General features: G+C 43.2%; 1 long non-coding RNA gene across 1 annotated transcript; it reads left to right on the forward strand.

Moving 5' to 3' along the window:
* The first annotated feature begins 7,069 nt into the window (after positions 1-7,069).
* Positions 7,070-13,947, forward strand: LOC125520008. The gene is made up of 6 exons (XR_007288394.1): positions 7,070-7,859; positions 8,013-10,525; positions 11,036-12,443; positions 12,782-13,018; positions 13,142-13,250; positions 13,329-13,947. It is a non-coding gene; the product is annotated as an uncharacterized LOC125520008 (long non-coding RNA).

Consider the following 13,947-nt stretch of genomic DNA (forward strand, 5'->3'; position numbering starts at 1 on the left):
TTGCCATGGCATCCATATGCCTCTTCTTCATGTCGCGGTCGCCACCAGGGTATGTTCCAGGGAGCACTATTCTAACCCCAACAGCGCTTGCTCGCGTCTCCCCCGAAGTGATGGCATCAACAACTCCTTTATACAAGTCAGCACGAATCTGCGTCTGGTTCTTCCTGTACCACCTCAACCAACAACTCTCAATCTTAACGTACATGTCGACCGCCCATTGCTGCAGCAGGCGTGCTCCACAGAGTATGGGATTGAAGATTGCAGGCCGTGTCTGCAGCATATAACAGTAGTAGTCTCTGATAGAGACGCACAACCTGCTATTACCCTCTGCACATGATGGAATAGCATCAAAATGACAACGTATTTGAGAAATAATTTATTATTTGAACCAAAAAGGGACACAGACGTCATACCTGCATCCTCATCATCATCATGGACCAGTTGAGGATGTAGTATAGCCTCCTCCGGAACATTACGTTTAAGTAGTTTCGGATGCCAACCTAGTTCCCCCCTTGGATAGAATAGGGGATAAGACAACGGGTCATATGCTCCAGATGACACGCGTATACTATGCCTTTCATTGTTGTTACCACAAAGTGTTATCCTCCGGTCAAACCTTTTTGCCAGGTCGCTGCCCTCAACACAAATTGCAGCAACCTCAGATGACAATGGTCTATTATATTTTCTTTGGTCAAGCCTCTTATCGGTGTTTAGGTCTATCCTATAATAATCAAGGGTGTCCTTGTGTGCACCCAAACTCCTAAATTGCTGGGAGTACGGGTTTTCTTTAAGTATGTCTACTAACTTCTTCATGACATCTTGGTCTAATTGCTTAGTGGCTGCCTTACGATGAGTTATGGTTGGGTCGTCATCATAGAAGTACAACTGCAGATGTTCTGGACGTGAGTTAGGCCCGAAAGAATGCACATTGTGGTAGATGGTTCCGTGTGCCCGGAATGTGTACACCCCAGACTTCATGTTTGTGTAGTTCTCATCAAGGCTGAGGCCAAGGGTTGTGAAGGCGAAATGCCCGTTGAAGAACCGTATGTTCTCACGAAAATGTCTAGAATCTGCATCCATGCTGGACCATAGCCTCATAAGCTCTGGGATTGGTTCCGGTTGTTTAAGCTCGGTCTGTCCATTGCGACAGCAGAATCCGTCAGTCTCAGACACAAACTTTCTGGCCTTGCAGTGTTTGCAGTTTGCGTCGAGCTTCAGGATGTGGGTGTTGTTCAGTATGTTTGTGTACACATAGTCTAATGGATCAACCTCGCTAGGTATAACAGACGACATGCTCGCATCCGCGTCATCCTCGAATGTGTCATTATCGGGTCCTACAGGCATTTGTTGAAACATGATCATCAAAATAATATTCACATAGTACTACAATTACAATAAAGCTCCACGCCTTCCAATTTCCGAGTTGACCATACCTTGGTCGCGATACATGTAGTACTCCTCATCCATTAATTCGGCTGGTGTCGGCTCATCGCCCATGATGGGCCCTGGGAACACATCGATGTCGTCTGCATTAACGTTGCGGAGAATGGGACAAAGACCGCATCATGTCAGAACAAGGTTGATGAGAATGAGCAACAGAACCAAACAAAAGAAATTACATACCATTGGTGCAAACACCGTAATTCGGCATGACCGGGGGAGGGTCGCCATCCGATGAATCATCTTCGGCAGCCCGATCGAGGGGTATTGCGAGACTATCAGATGTTGAGTTGGTAATGTCTGGACGTGGGAGTGCGAGGGATTCTTTGCACGGGGTGTTTTTCCTTTTAGCATAACAAGCCTTCCTTTGAGCACTTGAGTGCCCCTTCTCAATCACCGACATGCTTTTCCGGCGTTGCATGCACTTCTTACGTATCTTTTCATTCAAATCCTCTCTATCATCAATCGTTAGTTCCTCATTTTTCTTCTGATAACATGCTCGGCTACGAGCTCTCTGTATCCTCTTAGCTCGCTCGTTATCATGGGTAACACCGGAGGCGTCTAATGATGGAGGGGGTAATGTTGCATCATCATGCAACGAGTCTGTATAGTTAGGGCTATCAGCGGTGGCTTAATGAAAAAAAGTGCGCAAGCATCATTAGGACAATTTTGTTTTAGTGACTAATGAATATCAGAACATTATTCTCGTACTCGAATATAAATAATTTGCATTAAGATCAAGCATATGACGGTACGCTTTGTGCATCAATTATATTAAGTTGGTTCTATGGCAACAATTATTTGTCAGTCAACGTGTAACTAAAGCATCTTATAACAGATGGTATGCACCGTGCATTAATAACAACCATATTTACCTGAATTAGATAGTGGCCGTAGATTTTCATCTGCTAATATCTTATCCTTTTTCCTCCGATAAGATGCTCTCCTAAGAGCATTTCTATGATCTCTCTTGCGATCTTCCTCGGTTATATGATTTGTTTCTTCAAGTATATTCTCGTCAACGTCTGGTGTCATTGAGGACATATTTCAAATGTAGTGAGTAAAAGATAATCTGACCACATTGATGACATCTTATTCACAAGGTAGTTACCATGTAGATCATTGTCATTAACCAGACAAGATGTCTCCGTAGTTGTAGCAGTAAATGCTGAATCAGTATGCGATAATGTTGTATAGGCGGAGCTAGTTGGGTTGTCTGGTTAAACATGGTTAATAAAACATACACATAATTTAATGGTTAAGTCATGACTTGAAGATACTAAAGATAATGTTTAGAACATTTAATTCTTACCAGTTAAATTAAGGGTGCGGAGATTATTTTCTTGGAGACCCTGATCTTTTTTCCTCCGATAAGATGCTCTCCTGAGGGCGTTTCTATGATCTCTTTTGCGATCTTCTTCGGTTATTGCCACATTCTCTTTGGTGACATTGTTGTCCTCTGATTCAACATGGTAGGTCAGTAATCTTTTATGATATACCAAGGGGACGCCACGCATGAAAATTGATAAACAATGAGTAATTGATGTACCCGAGATCACATGTGTAGGTTGACGAACATTCATAATATCACCTAGGGTACAACGTTGAACAATGTGACCATCGACTTGTTGTTTTTTCAAACCATTTGTCTTGCTAATTCGATAAGATTCCCGCCTCCACGCATTGTTAAGTTCCCTCTGGTCTACAAGATGAATTAAAAATATGGTAGTTCAATGCATGTAGCTCGATTATGTTTAAAAACTCATGTAGATCACATTGACACAAAAAAAAAGAAAACAGATCCAAATCTTGAATGCCGCAAAAACACATTGTAGAGTGGGAGAGGAGCAACCTGCAGTTAAACAACTTACCAGATTTCGACAAGCAGGGCTGTTGAACCTCCTGCAACAACACATTGTCTTGTACTTTTTTCTTATGATAAGCTACACGCCTTTGTGTGTTGAGGTGTTCATTTGTTATATGACTTAGATCTATGGATCTGATGTCGTCTGCATCATGTCAAAAGTATAAAACACAAAGCCCATAATGCTTTGTCGCACCATCTGTATGTCAGGTCAATATGGATGTTAGATAAGCATGCGTGGGAATACCCGTTAGCTTTGTCGCACCATCGATATCATCATTTGGAGGTTCACCGCCTATAGTATACCAATATGAAAAAAGTGCGGTATGTTGTAAATGAAAGTGAATTCCCATAAGTGCACTAATGTCATTTGAAATATGAACGAGTCAGTACCAATACTATTGTGGCCATCTACATTTGTGCCACAATCGAGAGTTAGATTATTGGAACCCAACAACGAACCATCATGATGGTCTTTAATCCGTAGCGGACTTGTTCCATCTGTAGAGTTATAACCAGTAGGAAAAGAAAATCAATGGTATATAGGCGACAATATATGTTTATAAGAATCTTGGCAGATGTAATGCGGCTGAGTGAGTACCATCTTGATTTGTGCTAAAATCCAAATTCAGTATACTCGGAGTTGTGAAGCAAGCCTCATTGTGCTCTCCATCCGAAAACGACATTGATCCATCTATTGAGTTATAACCAGGATGAATATAAGGCCAATGATATAAACGTCGTATCTACATGGCAACATTCCCAACAATATTCACACGAGCATTATACCTGGAACCGTAGCTGAATTTTCCCCAATATTTTGAGATACATGTATGATGCTTGCATTGTTATCTTCAACTACTATAGAGCTTGTAAGGTCTAAAAAGCATTATGCATTAAGCATGTGAATATCAGAAATGCAGAGAACTCATGTGTAGCACATTATGATAGGTATAAGCATGCCCGTAGTATTATCTTCAACAGTTATCACGCTTTTAAGGCCTGCAAAACATGATAATAAAAGATTGCGAATAACCTATGTGTAGTACTTTCTCATAGAAATGCAGCTTACCCGTAGTAACGTCCTCTTCTGGTTGCTGATCAACCGCCTTGCTTCTTGAATTACCCATACGCACCTATGTAAGTACAGATTACTGACAATTAATGACCTATGTCTGAAGTGAAGTTCGATGAGGCTTCAACTCTGCTAGATGTTCTCTTTGATCATTTATCTGTGGACCGTATACATTCATCATTTGGTCATACTGCTGTATTTCCATGAAGAAAACCCTTTTCATGATATTATACAGTAAAAAAGCATGCTTGCAATCAATCTTCTAGCATCAGTTTTTATTTGTTATGTTGTTATTTAATCACTAAGGGCTTGGATATATATAGCATCCAAATGATCATCAGAACTTGATGGCACGGCAAAAGAGCAGGTTCCTGTGATCTTTGGTCAAACCTGTAGATATGCAACTTGCACCTACTATAGTACTCCTACTGTTGAGTTAATGCATTAGGCTTTGCGAAGCTTCAGATCAACCTTATCATATCATAGTATAAGTAGTTTATTGGTCAGTTGTATTGTTTCTCTTCAGACTGATGGTTTATTTGTGTCACTTTTTTCATGTGATCCTGTTGTGAGCTGCAAACTCGAGATCTTCTGCAGATGTGAGATGCAAACTCGAGATCAGGGTGCTCCCAAGCTCAAAATCATCTCAACAAGGTTATCAGACACACTTAACTGGCATACTCATGCACTTTTAAGTAACTACCTAGGGCTTGGATATATATAGCATCCTAATGATCGAAAGAACTTCCTGGCATGGCGAAAGAGCCGGTTCCTGTGATCTTTGGTGAAACAAGTAGATATGCCACTTGCACCTACTATAGTACCACTTCTGTTCCTTTCATGCATTAGGTTTTGCGAATCTTCAGCTCAACCATATATGGTTTATTATTTGTTATGGATCAGTTCATATTATAAGTAGTTTATTTTTCATTTGTTTTGATTCACTTCACACAGATGGTTTATTATAGTACTGAAGCTTCAGGTCATCCATATTGAAGGTTCAACTCTACCGTATGGTTTACTATAGTTGGACTTAATACATTACAACTATCTGATGGTCACCAATGTCATTCTTCCTTTTGGCATACAAACCTTGACTACTGCATGGAAACTATTAGATTCAAGTGTCGTAACTACCTTTTTGTTTGTGTCACTTTTTGCATGTGATCCGGTTGTGAGCTGCAGACTCGAGATCCTTGGCAGATGCTGCTACTGATGACACCGTCTCCGAGGGCCGTCACCAGCCCCAAACTCCTAGAGTAGAAATCAGCTGCAAGAAAACTGGGTGTCAGTTATGTGCAAGTAAAAGAGATGACTATTGCCACTTGATGCTTCTACTGACCCCGGGCAAAGAGATGACTCACCACCTGCAAGCATTCACATAAAAATAGTAATGAATTTGGGACTGACAAATTGACCAAAGCAGATATGGCCTCATCATATTCGGCAGTTAGGTGTAAATTTCCTTTTTCAGAGTGATTGAATGGTGACGGAACTTGTATTTTTCAATTCCAGGTTCTCAATCAACCTGGCGAGGAGTGAACACGAGTATAGATCCAGATTTGTAAGGGTTAGCAATAGGATTTGTAAGGGTTAAATTACATAAACGCCCAACCTGTTTCGTCCCACGCCGGTCCATATCATGGGCACTCAGAGGGATCATGTGGGATCCTCATGACTTTGCAATCGCCTGTCCAGATCTGATGATCAGCGACGGATGATACAGGATCTTCCTGTATTTGCACTCGGATGGCGGCGTCGAAGGGATTGACCGGCGGTGACGGCGGCCAAGGGATGAGCGGCTGGGACGGAAGCTGCGTGTAGAAAGGGACGATAGGGACGAATGACGGCGACGGGCAAGTGCATCGAGGGCACGACAATTTTCGGGTGCTAGGGGTTCTGTCTCGGATCGTACTATCAGGTGTAATTTCGTAGGTTAACCGTAGTAGATTTTTTAGGTCGTTTTTCTATCGCTGAACCGTCGCGGTTCACAGTGCGCGGCGTTGTAACTTGACGTTTTTTTACCGGTTGGGAGGGAAGTAGCGGGGAGGTGGGACGAAGTACCAAAAAAAACTAGGGGAGGTGGGACGAAAATTGAACGGCGGAGAATACCAACTGCTCCATTAGAAATAGAGATATAAGGAGCAGATGGGGGCTTGGCGAAAAATGGATGCATATTACATGATAAACATTAAATAAACAATATTGTTGAACCTATGCTTGAGTAATATTAGATGTGCCTTGCTTGTACATGATCAAATGGAATTCGGCGGAAGTAAAGAATTTGTGCATTGTTCACTTGAGCAACAATACGCATGAGGCATTAGGCTGCTTTTTAGGCCACTTGCAAATCTGACATCAACTAATTTCAGTGTAAATTATTCATGATTGCTCAGAACAGAAGATATGTTTTTTTATAAATTTCCCATTATTAATCCTTAGCTACTTCAATTCATAAAAAGTCATTCACATAAATTTGCACGTCACTTCCCAAACCTTGCAGTATTGAAAGATGTTAATGTTATATGCATTTTCTATTTAGCTAAAGATATATTAGTAAAAATTGTACGAAATTCATACAGGTATTGTCATCAAGTTTGTCAATAGAATAATGTCTATGTTTTTATTATCCCGTTGCAACGCATGGGCATATATGCTAGTATATATATATCTACCTCTCTACCTACTAATAATCCCCCTGTTTGTGAGAAATTAACCCGGAGTCCAGTAAATAAGTTAGAAAAACGTTTCGTATTTCTGCCAGAAAATACGAGCGACCACGCCTCCCACCCCATCTGGATCCGCCGCCTCCACGCCACCGGCCGGCGTCCTCCGCCACGCCATCCACCGCCGTGCCGTCCTCCCCGCACCGCGGCCTGCCTCCTCTCCGCCGTGCCCTCCTCCTCGCGCCGTCCGAGTCCTCCGCGCGCCGTTCGCCGACGCCGAGGCCCAGGCCAGCCCGCTCCGGGCCCGCGCCGCCGACGGCGACGGGCTGCTCAGCACGCTTCTCGCTGCCATGGGCAACGACCGGGAGGAGGAGGAGGACGCGCAGGAGGCGGGGTAGCGTCAGAATCAGCGCACGTCGGATCCAGCATGCTGCTCCTCTCCCTTCCCAAGTCGCCCTGGATCTCGCGATGCTGGAGGTGGCCGCGGTCGTTGCTATGGAGGGCTCGCCACCCGCCTCCGGAGTCCCACGTCCTCGAGATCAACGAGATTGCCAAGCCGAGGTCATCATCTCTCGACGGGCTCCTCCATCACTTCTGGTTTCACACAATGGCTGTGGGCTGCCTCTCCCTCTCGATCCTGCGCTCCTCCTCCTCCGGTTCAGGTTTCAGGCCGTGGCTTATGGTCGCCTCTCCATATCCATCCTTCCAATCTGGAGCACAGGTGGAGAGCCTGGCTGTGTGTGGCGGAGATGGCGCCCCGCATCTGCGCCCTATAAGCCCAGACAGAGCTCCGCCGAGGCCATGACCTCCACAGGTAACGATCTAAAAAAGGCCGACAACCCAATGGAACCTCTCCCTGTCTCTTTCTTCTGCATCTTCCTCATACTATCCACTGGAATCTTAGTTTTTGTAGTTAGCTAGCAGAGACTCAATTGCTGCATTTTTTTGCCTGTACATCTTCATATAGGATTCGATAGCCATGCCCTGGAGAGAGACAGCTCACAAATTAGTGCAGTTAACAAGAAGCAATTGAACCGAAGATCTTACGAGATGGCTTGCAAATCCAGGTGTCAAACAGAATTTCGGTAATATATATTATGTATACGGTACTTGGAAGGGATGCTTACCAGGTAAATACCACTTAAAATCTAGGTCCAGTAACTATCCAGTTGCAGATTCACTGCAAGTTTGTGCGACAGATATACATATATATAGATCAACTAGGATTTAGGTTTAACTCTATGGTACAATTGAAAGACTAGGGAGAAGAGGGTGGATTGTACTACCTGATTGCTTGATGTACATCCGAAAGAGATTCAGTTGCTCTGAATATTCTGATTTGCCACATGGTCGCCAGTGTGAATAGCGCCTTTAGCGATTTGTACAACAAACAGACCAAGCTCTACATAAAATGATTTTGTTTTCATGAGTGAATCTTTTAATGACGTCATTACCATCCCCTTTCCAACGAACAACATACAAGCTTTGTTCTCTGAAGTTTAAGAATAGTGCAACCATCTTGCCTTTCCAAAGAATAACATATATATTTTTAACCTTAATAGTGCAGCCAGCTAGCTGTAGTGCACTTATCTCTAAGCCCAGCTCCTCTTTAATCCATAAACTTATCCGTAACCAAAGGCTAGACGTATATTCAACGTAATTCTATTCATTGAGTTGAGTTTCTTACTTCAGTATGCCCTGGGGTATAGTAAGTTCCATTTTCAATGTTCCAGGGACCACTTCCAGTAAGTTTCCACTCGACATCAGCAGTAATGTCCACTACCTGTATCAGCATGGTTATCGCAGAAGATAATCAGGGCAAATATCATAAGCAAATTACAACTTTAGAATCTCCGAATTCTAATAGATTTCTAATATCCTTCAAAACATGATGTGTGAGCACTCTTTAGATATTCCAGTAAGTTCCTTTCTACAGGTGTTCTTACATCTCCTGAATGGATGTTTCTCTTTGCATTTCGGCCGCTCGGCCCACTTCCGATGATCCACTACATCATCACTGTTTGGTAACTGGTTAGATACTCTTCAATCTCCTTATAGAAAGGTCCACAAATGCACAATCAATAGATACATATAGAACTGTGTAAGTCTGAACATACATGTGGGTCAAAACATGGTGCGCTCCACCAAGCTTCTCAATCTTGTCCACCAGTTTCGGCGTATACCTTAGACTGAAATATTAAGAGGTTATCAGAACAACTACAGCGAATATAATCACTCTTTTCAGACCAAATAAGGAATCAATCTCATGATGGTTGATACTTGATGCAGCGGAGGATCACAGGTGTACTGCCAGCAGTTTCAATTTAACCGGGTGGTTGCCATCATCGTGAGACTACCAACTGGAGGAGCTGCAACGGCTCTTTATTCCAGCCGTATCCGATGCCCCGAGCCGGAACTTTCAGGTCACCTACAGCACACGGTGCTCGTGGCGCGCCGTTGGCGCCGGCGTCGGCAGGGACACGGGAAGGTGCTCGTTGCCGCGCTCCCGGAACCCCTCAAGCAGCTCATGCTCGTTCGGCCGTGCAGGACGGCGTTGTAGCACTATCGTTGGATGTGAATCGCATCAAAATCGGAATCAGTCTGCGCGCTAATGTGGCGTGTTTCCGCCTTTGCTACACTGTGATTGACTGATGGTTAGATCGTTGATGCTGCAGTCTGATGAGGTCTCGGGGTGTGTCTTGTGCTTGATTTTTGACGCCACGAGCTCCTGGTGAGTTTGCTCCCCTGAGTCATTATAGAGGGAGTGAGATGGTCAGAAGGGAGAAGAACAAAAAACCTTGCTGCCGGAGATGACATCCACACCATTTTTTGTGTGTTGGAGTGATTGAACCATGGCAATCAGAGCTGGCATATTTATTCCATTCTGTACACCAAGAGATTATGCTATTTTCCTTTTACTGAAGCAGTTATGATTGAGTAGTACATTGTTATCATTCTCAACAACTTCATTCATGACACCTTTGATACTCATGTATGAGAAAGAACTTTCAGTGATTGAGTTACTTTATTTGACTTTATGTTGTTCAGGAGGGGAGGCCGCAAGGCGGGAGAGCCAGTAGCGGCATTCTGTTTGGGGATGCGTGGATCTGGTGATGCTGGAGCAGGGGAACAGGAAACATCACATCCGCAACGGCGTTTCAAATAGCCAATTTACCTTTCTCCCTAAAGGTTTCTTGCTCTGCTGTCAGTATCACTGGTCTTGGGGTTTAGATTTTGTCAATATCAAAATCTGGGTACTTACCAGCAAACGAGTTGTTGATCTATTTACTTAGTCAAGTTCATTTCTGCTATGTTCTTCAGTCAAGCTTCAGCTTCTAGCCTTGATTAAATGGCAATGATATTCTCCAAAACCTACTAATGTCAGAAATCCTGCTACCCAACAGGATGGTCTGCCAAGTGATGTGAGCACTACTCAGTGTGTGGCACACGTTCATTAGGATTGCAAACAAGATTTGAGATGTAGGTCAAATTTTGGAAAATTATGGGTCTGCGGGTACAAAATTACATGTAGGCAATTTTACGGTTTCCTGAGATTAAAGATTCAAGCATGAATGTGAATATAGTTCCATGGTTTTTTTGCTGACAGGTTTTCTTATATTTACTTCTCTTTGTATGATATTGAAATTTATATGCTTACTTAACTGTTCAAAGATATCTGTTTTGTTTGTCGATTGGAAGTTACCACATTAAGCTTGAGTCTATGTGAATTGACACACTGTTTGGAACAAAATAAAACTTAGTACTGTAGTACAATTTGGTGGTTAAATTACTCCTTACCTCGACATTCTAATAATCTGTAATAAGGATAGTTCGCATTGGTCATGCAAGATCACTTGTGGGAAATTGGTGGCTTGCTGTTGTTGTACTTCACAATTTCTGTTGTTTCTGTTTATTTCACATTTTTTTATTTACTGCAATTTGCAAAACAGAAGTATTAGCATAACTGGAATTTCTGTTTGTGTTTTTTAGAGGGAACATCGTCTGATGGGACAGCTCCTGAATCAATGTCACATAAGGCAACAACATACTTGGAGGAGTTGAGATGAGTTGATCACATCCTCATTTGTCTTTGCATGTTGCAACAGGGGCAGTGTACTTTTTTTATAGCAAAACATTCCTACTTTAGATAGAAGAACTTATGGGGCACATCAGATGTACTGACCACTCCTTAGTCCCAAGAACGGGACTAACAATTTTTCTCAAGTTCTGCTGCTGTATTGTACAAGAAGTCTGTTCATCAAACTGCCTTATCAACCATTTGCTATTAACCCTCAAACATCTAACTTTTTTTTGACATCCTCAAACATCTGACATATTTCTTAGCAGCTGCCTTCTGACCCTCCCCTTCACCCTTTTCGGATAGTTTTGTTTTGCAAATACCCTTTCCTGATAGCTATGTCCCACCATCTGCATCAAAACAAGAGAAAGGGGCAGATGATCTGTTGGCCACAGACATTGCTTCCTGCAATTGACCATATTATTGATCAAGGGCCAGCAAAAATATAGAGATTTCAATTAATTTTACCGTCGACCAAGTAAACTGCAATTTGTGAGCTGGGACGATGAAAGAAGAAGAAATATGATTTAATGGCAAAAAATAAGTCAACAATGTTGTCTGATGTGCATGAGGATTTGGTACACGTTTAACATAAGAATATGTATGCCTTCAAGCCTAATTTTTGTGCCTTGCATGTTGTGTTCTTTTAGTATATATTTTTCTCCCGTTGCAACGCATGGGCATTTTTGCTAGTATATCTATCTATCCCTAATGCCTAATCCCTAATAATAAAGCACGGATTGACTCCGTGGGTTCACCGTCACAATACGCTTCTCCCCGTGAATTTATGCTTTCAGTTTTTTCACCTATATTATTTTCTACATCCGAGGTGGTACTATTTCATCCAAAAACGTTTAATTCCAGAATTTTATCCGTTCACGTGTGGGCCGCTTGCCCTGTCTGCTTCGCTGTCGCTGGTCCGACTCCCTCGCTATCATCGGCCCGTGTTGTAAAAAAACGTTTCGCTGTTTACTCCTCTCACCCATCTCCTTCTTTGACCCACACACGAACAAGCTAGGGCTGGAGCCGCCGCCCCTCCGGCCTGCCCGCCGGAGCTCCGTCCGCCACTCTTCTCCATCTTCTCCCCCCACCTCTACTCCCCCAGGCCCAACTGTGGTGGATGACATGCCCGCCGGCGCTCCATACTCCCCTCTTCTCCATCTTTCCCCTCGCCATCTCCCTCCTCACTCCCTGTTCCGCCCCCACCCCTACTGCTGCAGGCTCAACCATGGTGGTCAACACGGGGATGTGAGCGTGCACGGGCGGCATCGGTGGACAAGAGATGCGTAGAGGATCTCAAGTGCTGCAGACGCTGGCGAGGTGAGTGATGATGCTTCTTCCTATTGGCTACAGAGGCAGATTTAGGGTCAGGTTTGATTTGTTTGTGTTCCGGTAATTGTTGAAGGTGAGAATGATATTACACTGTTGATGGAGCGCAAGTAGCACAAGTTAATCATGTGCATTGCCCATTATTGAATATCAGGTTCAATGTTCTTGATTTCTTATTTGAGCTGTTACTCATTACTTTTTTAATCAGGTACAATAGTCAATGCATCGCTACTTCCATGTATACAATGGAAATAATTGTGTACACATATGCATTCTTCCAAATTGCAGTTTACATGGGGTAAACGATCATGTTGGTCTCTATGCTGCAGATATTCCAAAATAAAGGAGGCGGCTAGAGGAAGCATTGGAAGCCAAGTTCAGCAGCAACGGTCAGCTGTCGTCGGTGGCCGGATGACGACATCTGTAAAGGAATGAGGGTGGTCGGAGACCGACAACAGGGGGCTACTGAACTAGGCAAGCTACCATCACTCCATCATCCCCGGAGATCATTTGGTGATGTCTGCTGCATCACATTATGGACTGGAGGCGCGGACTGCCCCGCACAAGTAGGTTATGTGCTTGAGATGACTGAATGTCCGATAATACCATAAACCTTCAGCGAGCAGTGGCTCCAAACTCCATCCCCTGATCTCAAGATAGCTCTATTAAATCTCTTGATGGTATAACAGGGCATTGGCAGGAATTCTTGATGATTGAGGAAATTATGGCAGGCATTCTTGATGGTATATTAAATCTTGGTTTGATGGGTACTTTTGTGAAGAAACTATTGAGTCCCAGGTATTGTGATTCTTGCAACTCTTATCTTTTTCATGTTCTGCGTCTGACTGAATCTAAATTCTTTTTGGAAATACGCAGGAGACCTACACGCCCATATATTAAGAAAGACAGAAAGAACAAGTTTTTATGACTGAATCTAATGCATGGTTAAGCATTTCGTTTTCCATTACATCTGATCCGATTCCAATGCTTGCTTAGTTGTTAGGACAAATGAATCCAGATGGTTGTAATGAGTAATAAGATGAGCAAGGTGCGGGGGCAGTGTTGTGGCTAGAGTATTTTAGAGTCCAGATTATTGCTGCTACCTCTACTCTCCTCTGCCATTTGGTAACTAATGACAACGCAGCAGCTGCGTGGTTCACGGTTTACGGAATCTCGATTGCAAGTGCCTATACGATGTTCTTCTGCCCATCTAAATTCCACATGTTATGTGAGTGGTACAGCCGCATGAATTCGTGATATGTATTTCGGCCTGGTTCAAAGGAGCAGTCTGGCAATATGAGCATTTGTACAAACTATCTAGGACATCAAGTTCACTTGGGTCCGCTTATTTACCTACAAACTACAGATGAGACCCACTAGATCAATTAGTGCCATCTCCAGATTTCTATCATCATGTTGCTTCGTTTATCTGCATAAGTTCCACTTGGAGTTGCATGCATTAAACATAGTGTTTTTTTAGTGGGCATCAGACTTG

Source organism: Triticum urartu, chromosome 7 (genome assembly GCF_003073215.2).
Source record: "Triticum urartu cultivar G1812 chromosome 7, Tu2.1, whole genome shotgun sequence".
Classification (NCBI taxonomy): domain Eukaryota; kingdom Viridiplantae; phylum Streptophyta; class Magnoliopsida; order Poales; family Poaceae; genus Triticum; species Triticum urartu.